Here is an 11,533-nt window from a genome sequence, read left to right as displayed (position 1 = left end):
GGCGATGGCGGCACCCGAGGAGCCGCTCCAGCCGGGAGAGACAGCGGCGATGGCGGCGCCCGAGGAGCCGCTCCAGCCGGGAGAGACAACAGTGGAGGCGGCGCCCGAGGAGCCGCTCCAGCCGGTAGAGGGAGCGCCGGAGGCGCAGCGAGGGGAGCTGCTCCCACCGGGAGGGGCGGAGAAGCCGCGGGATAAGTCGGTGGTGCCCGTGCTAGGGGAGTCCGCGCCACCGAAGCCCGAGGTTAGCGGGGTGAGCAGAGCGGCCTCACCTCCACCAGAGGCCGGTGCCTGCCGGACATCTGCCCAGCCGCCTGCGAGCTGGGGCGCACGACCGTACCAACAGCGCTGCGTCCACCTGCCACGCGGCCGACCTCCGGACCAGCTTCGCCGACGCTGCTGGGTTCGCAGGCGGCCACCTGAACTCACAACTCCCCGTCGCTTGGCCAGGGCCCGGGGGCGCCGACGGTCCGGGCTGATCCCCTCTCCCGCTCGCGGTGGGGGGGAGTACGTTCGGCCGGATGGTTCCCCGGCCTCAGTCGGGCGATGGGGGTATGTGGCGGGGCGTGGCCTGCGGTGCCGTGCAGAGGAGGCGGACGCACCTGCACGGCATCCGCAATCACGCCCCGCCGAATTAAATATTGTACTGGGTCCTGTGGTTGGGTTGTTGGTGTTACGTTGAGCTGGAAGCGGGAGAGCTGCAGCTCTGAGTGCGAATGTACAGCAACCGTGTAGGGATTAATAAAAGCAGCAAAATGCCACTGGGTCTGCCGTGGTCGTTTACACCCTTTTTCATACCCCCCCCCCCCCGCAGCCTGCAATGGCTCTGCACCCCCCCACACACACACACTTTGGGAAGCTCTGGCCTAGCCCCATCTTATCTCTCTGAGCTGCTGCAGCCTTATACACCCACCCGCTCTCTCAGGTCAGCTGATCAGCTGCTCCTAAATGCATCTGACTGAGCGTAAACTTAGAGGAGATCGTGCTTTTGCTGTAGCAGCTCCGAAACTGTGGAACGATCTGCCTTTAGAGATAAGACAGGCCCCTTCTCTGCCTGTTTTTAAATCACTCCTGAAAACCCATCTATTCACCCTGGCCTTTCACTCCTTGTGAGATGTTGGTTTTTAGTTTTAGTTTTACTTCAGTTGTTTTAGTTGATTCAATGCTGTTTTATCTTGTTTTTAAATATAGGGCTGTTTTAATTTTTATGTATTATGTTTTATTTTTTACTGTTTTGTTTTATTCCATTGTTCTTAACTTATTTACTGTACAGCACTTTCATCCTGTGCCGGGTATTTTAAAGTGCTTTATAAATAAAGACAGATTGGATTGGACCGAAATAAGAAACAAACTTATTTGATGCTCAGGATGTGGCCCCATTATCACACTGTAATTAATTAAGTAATGCTGAATTCTCTCGCAGCTGCTCTATTCCCATGTTGTTGCAGTATATTAATGACTTACCTCATTTTGTGGATGGATTATCTCAGTTATTCTCCTGACTGAAGTTTGATCTGTTTACAGCATCCTGCCATGCGATTGCATTTGTCCCTGACCACCAGAAACCCTCATGCTAACTTTTACAGCTTCACTGTTTCTATGCTAACAAAGCTGTGTCGCTAGCAATCATGTAGCACATCATTATATACCAGCTAGTCAGACTTCAGTAACCCTACAAACGTCACTGCTGTTTAGTGTTCTGTCTTCATTTCCCATATGGAAAAGAAATAGGAAAAACTTATAAAAGACTTGCATCAGATTTGGCCTACTTTATATAGTGAGTCATATAAGGCTTATATGATTAACTCATGAAAGTGGCCACTTTCTCATTACTTTCATATATTGTTTTAGTAAGTATCCAAAACATACCAGTTTCATTTGTAGAATTTTTCAAGGGATCTTATATCTATTTTCACTCTTGTGTGCTTTTCATACAAGTTTCACACAAGACAGATACAAAATTTATAAGATTTATACATATATTTTCCATATGGGTTATGTTGGAAGTGATAGCAGAGCTGTACGTTTTATTTTTTTCAGAAATCTCTCAGTCAGAACATGGTATATCATGTTTAGGTAGAAACTAGCACGCTAACTTCCTGCTAACTTCTAACTCCGTTAAATTTCATAAATTCTGTTTTCATGGATGCCTGAATGTTAAACTTAATTGTTACACCTAAGCAGCAACACAGATCATTTAATAAAGATATTAAAGCTATTGCTATTGCAGAAGCTTGGTATTGAATCTGCCCTGGGCCATTTTGTTTACAGCGAGCTTGAGAACATGTGCTGTTTGACTTGCAGATTGAAGAAGGTGATATCAGGGGAGGAAGGATACCAAGAACTAAAGTACAGACACATTACGCAGAAGTAAGAAGACGTTTTTAGAAAGAGGAAATATTCTGCAGTTATTCAGAGGTCATTTACATAAAATGGACAGATGTCTAGTTTACCACTAAAAGAATGTCAGAACAGAGGAAAGAGGAGCTGATGTCTGAAGATATCCAGAGGAGAATAAATACATCAGGAAAAATGCCATGGAGTTTGTTATGATGACATGACATTTTAAAACTTTGTATGACCTTTATTGACATATTGACAATACTCACCACACCTGTAAGAATCACTGTTTTTTTTAGTTATGATGCTTTTGTCCATTTGTGACCAATAAATGATCATGTAGATCTTGACAATCTCAGTGGAAGCAAAGAAAATTTTAATGCATTGTAAACATCAGCCCACTCTACATCCCTACAAGGTTTTATCAGAATTCAATCAAAACTTTTCCAGCTATCGTGTTTATAGGCAGAATGACACAGATGCTATGCTACCAAAAACATCACCTCATTGGCAGAGGTTATAGAGGGCATGATGTCAGCTTGATATAAGCGATCATTACATGATTACATTACATGTTTCTTCATCTTCATCATCTTCTTCACCAAATCACTCAGAGTCGTAAACATTTCACACAGCAGACATTTTGATTTTTTCAGCTCTTGCTGAAATCCCTCACCTAAAAGACTAGACGGGCATGGACTGTAACAGGAAGGTAGCAGCAGACAAAACCACCCTTTAACCTTCAATGACTCAGTTGTTGTAGCTTATTAAATAAGGAAGGCACAACAAAACAGTAAACAGCTTTAATCAATAAACAGATTTACTGAATGATGAGAATCCACACTGAATTACTGAAACCAACGGTTTCTCAAAACAGCAGGATTTACTGCTAACATCATCATCTCATTAAGAGCATCCTTTAACTTAAAGATCCAGTTTCATTTTTAATGTACCTGCAGTCATCTTGAAGTTATATAGAAAATTTCTTCCAAAAAATGAAAAATAAATCTATAGTTTTCTACAATGAATCACTAGCTAGTTAGCAAGCACTGTTACTGTTAGCTAAAATGGTCGTTCGCTCTGTTTTTTGCCGCTGCTCCTAATGAGTAACAAGGTATTTGTGTGTCACAGTGAATCACAATAACCTTTGTTTTATTTCAATGAAGATGTTTTACAGAGAATGTGCTGTTTTGACTCTTCATCCTGACTTGCAGATCGAACAAACAGATTTCACATGAAGAAAAAGAAGAACAAAGAACAAAGAGTCACTCTCACAGAAGAAGTTGGCATTGAGCAGATGTTTGTTCTCATTGCAGAAGATTTTGCTGAGTCATCACCCAAATGTACTCAAATATTTACACATGCCAACAAATAATGAGAAATGCAATAAAAGGTTGTCAGTAAGTTCACCAATTGTATTGATAACTTCCACTGCCATGTTATAACTAAACCAGAGTGGACACTAGTATAGATCACCTGGTTCAGCATGTGATCCATATGCTGTAAAGCTATTGCTATTGCAGAAGCTTGGTATTGAATCTGCCCTGGGCCATTTTGTTTACAGCGAGCTTGAGAACATGTGCTGTTTGACTTGCAGATTGAAGAAGGTGATATCAGGGGAGGAAGAATACCAAGAACTAAAGTACAGACACATTACGCAGAAGTAAGAAGACTGTTAGGTTTGTAGCATAAACCTATTCGCTGGAACGTTAAGACAATATAATTACACTGCAAGCAAGACACAAGTAGGCAAAGTTCTTCATGTTACTCGTGCACGGGAGAGAACCGGACAACCGCTTGACTCCAGTTGGTCTCGTCCGTCCTCCTGTAACACTGCCCTTTTATTGAGGTTACATGAATATGCATAGGTTCATTAACATACGACGTCTACATACACAAAGAGTACCGTGTGTGTGTGTGTGTGTGTGTGTGTGTGTGTGTGTGTGTGTGTGTGTGTGTGTGTGTGTGTGTGGACTGCTGATCAAAGGGTCAAACATCCTTGGTCAGGAAGAGGGTAGCCTCCCCCTCACCCTAGATGGTTCATCCTAGATAACACGGTGAGGAAGTCCTGCAGTTCATCTAAACAAAGAGCACTTAGACTAGAACAGACGCAACTACGTTAATCCTACCATAAAACAATAAGACACGGTATGACCTCTCATGCTCCCAAAGTGCTGTCTAATACACACAAAGTTTGCAGACTATCAAGGATCAAAACCTCTACCAATCTACAACTAATTACAAAACTCTAAGCATATATAAGTAAATATTTCTAAGCATAAATGACAATCAACAATACAAATCTAACATTTCCCCCCTTTTTGACCTTTATGCTTAAAAAGTTCCCAGGTATGAATACCTCATGTCTGACAGTTTCAATGCAAACATTTTTATACTCAGCATATGTCAAATCACCCTAAATTACTGAAAAGGTACACAGTTTAATAAATGTATTAGCAGTTACCCCATTCATTGAGCTCATCTCATGGCAAACTACATCTTACGAGCAACCAAAGAAATTGTTAATTTAATAGTGAAACTAAAAAAGTAACATTTTCAAAAACATCTCAGCTTGGTGGTGCTTCCTCCGGGTGTGCACATCACATGTCTCTCTGCAGAGTGGTTTAAGCTCTGCAGGGCGTCATGAATGTCTCTTCCAGTTGTTTCCATCACTGTCCATAGGACCAGAGTCCAAATGTATGTAGAATAGACATTCAAACATACCAGTTGGTTTTGTTGTTCGTCAACATGGGTCTCAACTATTTCCAAGCTGCAGACCTCTCAGCACTCTAGTTTTATGGCCTCTTACCAGCCCCCATCACCTGACTTCAGACCTTCGTCTTGTGAGGGGGATATTTATGACTCCTTAATTGTCCACGCTCTGCAGAGAAACACCTCTGTGGAAAGGGTGCAGGGTTCAGTTGTCTTACTGCTGTTATGATCCCAGCAGCCTTCAGAGTGTCATCGTATGCACAGTATAGTGGCACAGCATTAGGTGATGTTCATAGGAAACTGCTGTCATCACCACCATAGCTTCTGGTTCCTGTGCTTTCATAGAATCATGATGTCATCCCCGAACTCCTTCTGCGCTGTCGATGGAGCTTGGCACGCTCCCCTCATCCCACGAGTTTTCATGTTCCAACGCTGCTGAAGGTTTAAGGCAGAGCACGTCGTACACCTTAGTTGTCTTCCTCAGCGTCAATATTGAATCTTTCATTTTATTTAAAATCTTGCTGTGGGAAGTCTCCTCTTGATTCCCTGGAAGCTTAGTAGCACAGCTCTCTGTGTGATGTCTGCTGTGCTGAAGATGATCTCTGATCCTCCTGAAGCCTCTCTCCTGGCCTCAGCTCCCATCTTGTGGACGATCCTCTCCTCTATTTTGCAGGCAGTTTCATGGTCCTTGCTGTGGCTCCAAGGTCTGATCTCATGATGGGCCCCAACCAGCTTGATCTTTGACCTCAACCACTGCCTGGCTGTCAGCTATGCCTGGAATGGTTCACGCTTCTCACTGGGCCTCTGAAGATTTCTCAGGAGATTACTGCTGCACCTGTATTCCCTTGCTAAGAAGAAAAACTTCTATTTGGAGAGCATGTCAACAATCATCAAACCACATTCTTTAGTTCAGTGAACTTCACTTATAGGCCATCAAAGCCTCATCTGAACATGGATGCACCACTTGCATAGGTTTAATATTTGTAAATAAAACGGCTAATCACACAAATCACTGCAACAATAATAGTAAACATTGTTTAATGTTAATCCTTGCACTCCACCTCTTGACGCATGGACATTCCCATGCGTCAACTCACCAAACCTGGATCCCTGTCTTAAAGAAAAAGATTAGCTAGATCATGTCCCAGGCAACATCAGGGCATCTCCTCTGGAGTAGCTCCGTAACCCTGCAATAAAAGATGTTAGCGTGTGTTGCATATTAAGTTTGCTTAACACCTGGCTCTCCCAGGAGCCTGCATACACACCATCATGGCCTGGAAAACAAAATCTGGAAGTAAAATCAAACTTCATACCTGTAAACAATTGTATCATAAGAGTAATAAGCATTCAACATCAGCAAGACAAGTGTCATGTGCAGGTTTTCTCAAATCAGTAACTACAACTATTACCCTAATTCACCTCAGACATGGATTATCCCATGTACTCTGTTAACATTAATGTAATCAGTGACTTCTCTTAAGCAAAGTCACTCCACTCATATATTATTATTATTATGGGTTCAAAAGTGGCCAGCAAATGAGCCCATAATAAACTATTCCATAAATACCGTAATCTCTTATTTGTTTTACCCATGTCACTTGTCCGCTTCAGCTGAATCTACTACAGCATTCTCAAAGAAACAAACATTAGCAATACACATTGACTGTGGTCAGACGGAGGTCAGACACAGGTCAACGGATTCTAGAGGTGCCATAAAACACCATTAAGTTAACACTCGCTGTGGAAACAGTAACACTGGTCCCATCACAGTATGTCTCAAACTATATTAATTTCTCCATCAACATATGCCTGTAACTACAGTTTTCTTCACACATAAACCCAGAAATCTCGTAGTAGAGAAACATTAGCCAGTATTCCTATAAATCACATGATCAAACACATGAAGAACCATAATGCTGTAAAAACGAAAATGCAAATGTTAGCGCTTGCGCAGGCGTATGCATACTTTGTCACAGATATCTCTGTGAGCACACAAGCTAGTGAATGACACACACATAGTAAATTCACAGACACAGAAAATGGCATTTAAAATGTTAAATCATCACGCAACCTCAAGTGTTGCTGTCATCTTTCTGCTCCTGTAAAGGGAAGCACACACAGACTCATCTGCACCCCTGCCAGGCGGGGGTCAACTTCACACAGTCGTGTTACATCAGTAAAGTCTTGTCAGCTTTTGTCAGCTTTTACCAGTCAGTCAGTTTGTTTTCCTTTCACTCACTCATTCATGCATTCATTCTTTCTTTCTTTGCTGATAGTGGAACCTATCGTCGCATTTAGTTTCCACTCTCAGCAAAATGACGTCATTTCAAAAAGAAAAAGAAGAACTTTAGTTTGGATTACATCGCTGAATCCTTTTGGACTGGGACTGTCATTTAATAATTGTCCCAAATAAGTGGCTTTCTCCAGAGTCCATTTAAATGTGGAGAACTCACTTGGCACAATTTTCTCGACGACGTGTAGCGCTTTTAATTCCTGACGTGCAGATCTGCTTAAAGAACAGAGATTATCAAACAAAACTTTCAGTGCACTGTGAAAGTATCAAAATAAAAAGGCCTTGTTAAGTCATGACACAAGCTCCTCATCTCAGGAGGGTAAATCATACCATTAGCATGGTTTATCATACCATCATACTAATCGGCAGGCTCAACTTCACAACAAAAGAAAAATCATCAGCTAGATTCACTCCAAATCAACCATCAGCTGCACAACACACAACATAATCCTAATGTCTTATTAGCTATGAGTTTAATTACCAGGTCTGTGCTCTTCACTCATTTAGGCCACAGATCTATTTTATTCAATTTTCCTTTTCCCTTCATCATAAAACATGTGACATGCTGTCATGCACTTCACAAAACAGTCTGTTCTGACGTATTCAGAGTTGTGTATCTAAATACAGGATTCACTCGCACATCAAAGCAGGAAACTCAGTGTTTTAGAGTCTCTACTCAACACACAACAACTCCAACACATCTCATTCACTCATACTAGAATTCAGTCACCTTTCATTAATCTAAAACCAATCAACTAATTTGCATATCAGCTATTAACCCACCAAGTTGACAGGACGACAGAAAAGCATGTTCAAAATAGTATCACAAAAGACAATTTCCCTCATACAGTAAATTACATGTGCTGCCTCAATCAAGCAGGAAGCTTCTCCCAATTTACCATTTTAACACTAAATTTATTGTCTGATCACTGGTTGGTCAAACCAGGATCTTTTTTCCCACAAAAGTTAAACTGTTGTCCTGCAACCTGGAGAGTCAATTTTTTGCATTGGATAAATTCAGTATTTAATAACAAGTGTCTGCTAAATTGACACTATTTTAACACTGATGAAAGATAACAAGCTAATTTTCATTGCATGGGTTTGTGTTATTAGGCAGGTCTAATGCATGTCTGTGGAGCTGCATCTCCAGTAGAGCATGTTCTTAAAGCTGCCTTTCCTACACATTTCTCTGCTATTATTTAATCATTTCTTAACTAATGTGCTATGAGTCTTCATGAGTCATTTTGTGTTTGGAATTGTTAGTAGGGTTAATGCATGTTCTGCTTGTGTGTGTGTGATTTTGTATATGTTTCTATTTTCGCAATGTTTCAGACTCCGTCTCAATTTTCCAACTTAAGCAGTCAGTTTTCTTTTCCCCAGGTTTGCTAACCCAAATTTTGATTTCCCACATTAAATAATTCCTATGTGTTCTCACCTAGTCTTCTCACTCTGTTGTCCTCTCACTCTTTTGTCCTCTCCCTCTTCAACAGTCCCGGCAGTTCTCCTTCAGCTTTGTCCTGTCTAGTAGCTGAAGTGCTGCTGCTGCCTTCTTGGGCGACTTCTTAGCAGCTGCTGCCGGTTTCTTGGCTTTGGCCGCGGCGGGCTTCTTGGCTTTGCTCTCAGTAGCCTTGTTCATCTTGAAGGATCCGGAGGTCCTGGTGCCCTTGGTCTGCACCAGAGTGCCCTTCGCCACCAGGCTCTTGATGGCGGTCTTGACACGGGCCTTGTTCTTGTCCACATCGTAGCCTCCGGCAGCCAGAGCCTTCTTGAGAGCGGCCACAGACAGGCCGTTGCGCTCCTTGGAAGCGGCCACGGCTTTCACAATCAGCTCGCCCACGCTGAGGCCGACCTTCTTGGGCTTGGAAGTCATCGTCTTCTTCTTCTTGGCCTGAACCTCGGCGCAGGGCGCAGGGCGTGTTTATGATGGAGCCTTTCCCACCACAGCGCTGGCACGTTGAACGCATCATGAAGGGTCCATTTCTTTCATGTCGCTAGCCGCATGTGGCTTGCCCGAGTCACTCAGTCCTTTTTGAGCATTTCAACATGCTGCCGCCGCAGACCCTGGCCTCAGATCCAGCAAGTTTAGCGCGCTGATCTCCAAAAAAGTCCCGAAGGCCAGAAAGACGTCAAATAAGTGTCTCGTGCTGAGAACTCAAACAAAAACTCCTCTTCACGCTGCCATCTTGCTCGCCCCTCCGTGAAATTCAACCAATCAGACAGGAAGATGGGTTTGCTTTCTTCTTCTGCTGCTGTTTATCCACATTGCTGCTGCTTTGCTGGGACTTTTTGTGCTCAGGACTTGCTGCTGTCTCTTTATCATGTTATTGCTTTGGAGCTGCATTCCTTATCTTCAGGGAGGAGTGAGCTCGCTTGTGAGGTTGAGAAACACATGGCACTGTAAATAAGTCAGCCAGAAACTTGGCCTGCATGTTTCCAATGATGTTAAACTATAACTTTCTTCCGACTGTTGCATGTGGAAAATTGATACAGGTCTGCTTTTCACCTGAAAGTGACAAACTAAAACATGTTCATTATTATCATCACTGCTTAATCAACACACATCTCTCTCTCTCTCTCTCTGTCTGTGTTTGTGTGAACAATCCTTTCTTAAAAGCAGAAAATGACATTGTAGTTGTTTTTCGGCTGATCAACACAAAACCTTTTTTCCTATGATTATTTTTCATCTACAATATAAATTCTCTCTCTTTTTCACTCTTCTTTTTTTTTTTTTTTTAAATAGCTGGTGACCTGCAAAATCACCGCTCTCACTCACAATCAGAGGCAATCACTTTTGCACAGTGCACAAAAACACTGTGATGTCAGACACATTCACACTCACTTTGTCATCTGCAAAAATAAATCACATGGCTGATGATATGTGCCATGGTGATCCATAAATATGATCACCAGTTTATTTAACTATTTTTCAACCCAACAAAACAAATAATCAAAAACATGATGCTGATGTTATGAACACTCTACACACAAGTCAAGATGCAGGAAAACTGCTCACGGAAACGCTGCACACTCCCTGTTTCCCCCTCTTTGAGTAGTTCCCAGACAGCTCTTGATCTGATAACGTGTAGCTTGCTCATCAGCTCAGAAAAAAAAACTGCAACGCAACATCACACAGTAGTTGCTCTGCCCACAGCGGCAAAGTCTTACACTTTCATATTCAACTCAGCTTCTCCATCATGTACTTTTAGATGTTTCATACAGGGTTGAGCATATTAGTTGTTTTCACAGATGTGCTCTATATCTCAACAATGGCTCATAATAAGACGACAGTCTTCCACACAGGTCAAGTGCCTCTATGCACTTCATTAGTTTAAATATTTATCTATATCACTTCACCTCACATGTCATCGTACTGAATTTAAGCAACCACAAGCTTAATGTAGATTACTTTTAACAACTATCCACCTAAATTAAATCTATGGTCTGGCACACAGGCTGTTGTCGATCAGGGCAAGCTAAAGAATAAACATTGTGTCAGCAAGGGGTGGGGGGAAAGCCATTCACCAGAGCATATCTTAAGTGCTGCTGATGTGGGCTGGCCTTCTCCACAGCTCTCCAAGGCTGGTGTGTTTTCTGAAAACTTCTAACATTTGAATCTCTTCCATTTATAAGCCTGCGATTAACCGCACGGCTCAGGTCCGCGTGACCGCGCTCGCGTGAACCCGCGCAGCTGTGGAGCCGTCGCTCCCTCTCTTTTTTACATAAATACTTTGTGCTGCCAGGAGCAAAGTCCAGCACAAACGTCTGTCTCCCTCCGACTCACTCTTGGTTGCTTAGAAACCCATGATAACAACAACAGTCGGTGTCACAGACCACATGTTCTGCTCCGCACACACTCACACACAACAACAACAACAACGACGACAATGACAACAACACAAAATAGGCCTACTGTCCAGCACAATCTGGACCCCGCGGAACTTCTCAACACCCCACTGAGCGGTGGAGAACTCACTACAGTACCCCACACAGCGGTCTGTATTTCGCCCCACTAAGACGGCGAACCAAAAAAAGTTCGAACTGCGCAACTCTGCGACTTAATGCTTCTGTACAAAAAACCCCACTGAGCGGCCTTGTACATCGCCCCACTTAGACGGCGAATTTTAGCCCCACTGAGCGGCCACGGACAACGCCCCACTGAGCGGCGAAGACGTACAGTTATAGAGTTGGACT

At 43.1% G+C, this 11,533-nt stretch overlaps 1 pseudogene; it reads right to left on the bottom strand.

Annotated features, from left to right (window-relative positions):
- Positions 1 to 7,362: 7,362 nt before the first annotated feature.
- On the bottom strand, positions 7,363 to 10,008 carry LOC146667590 (histone H1 pseudogene; annotated as a pseudogene).
- Between the last annotated feature and the right edge of the window lie 1,525 nt (positions 10,009 to 11,533).

This window comes from Rhamphochromis longiceps, linkage group LG6 (assembly GCF_057381845.1).
Source record: "Rhamphochromis longiceps isolate RC_006_pf linkage group LG6, R_longiceps_female_GT1.1, whole genome shotgun sequence".
Lineage (NCBI taxonomy): Eukaryota > Metazoa > Chordata > Actinopteri > Cichliformes > Cichlidae > Rhamphochromis > Rhamphochromis longiceps.
This window is presented reverse-complemented; position numbering and strand designations above follow the sequence as displayed.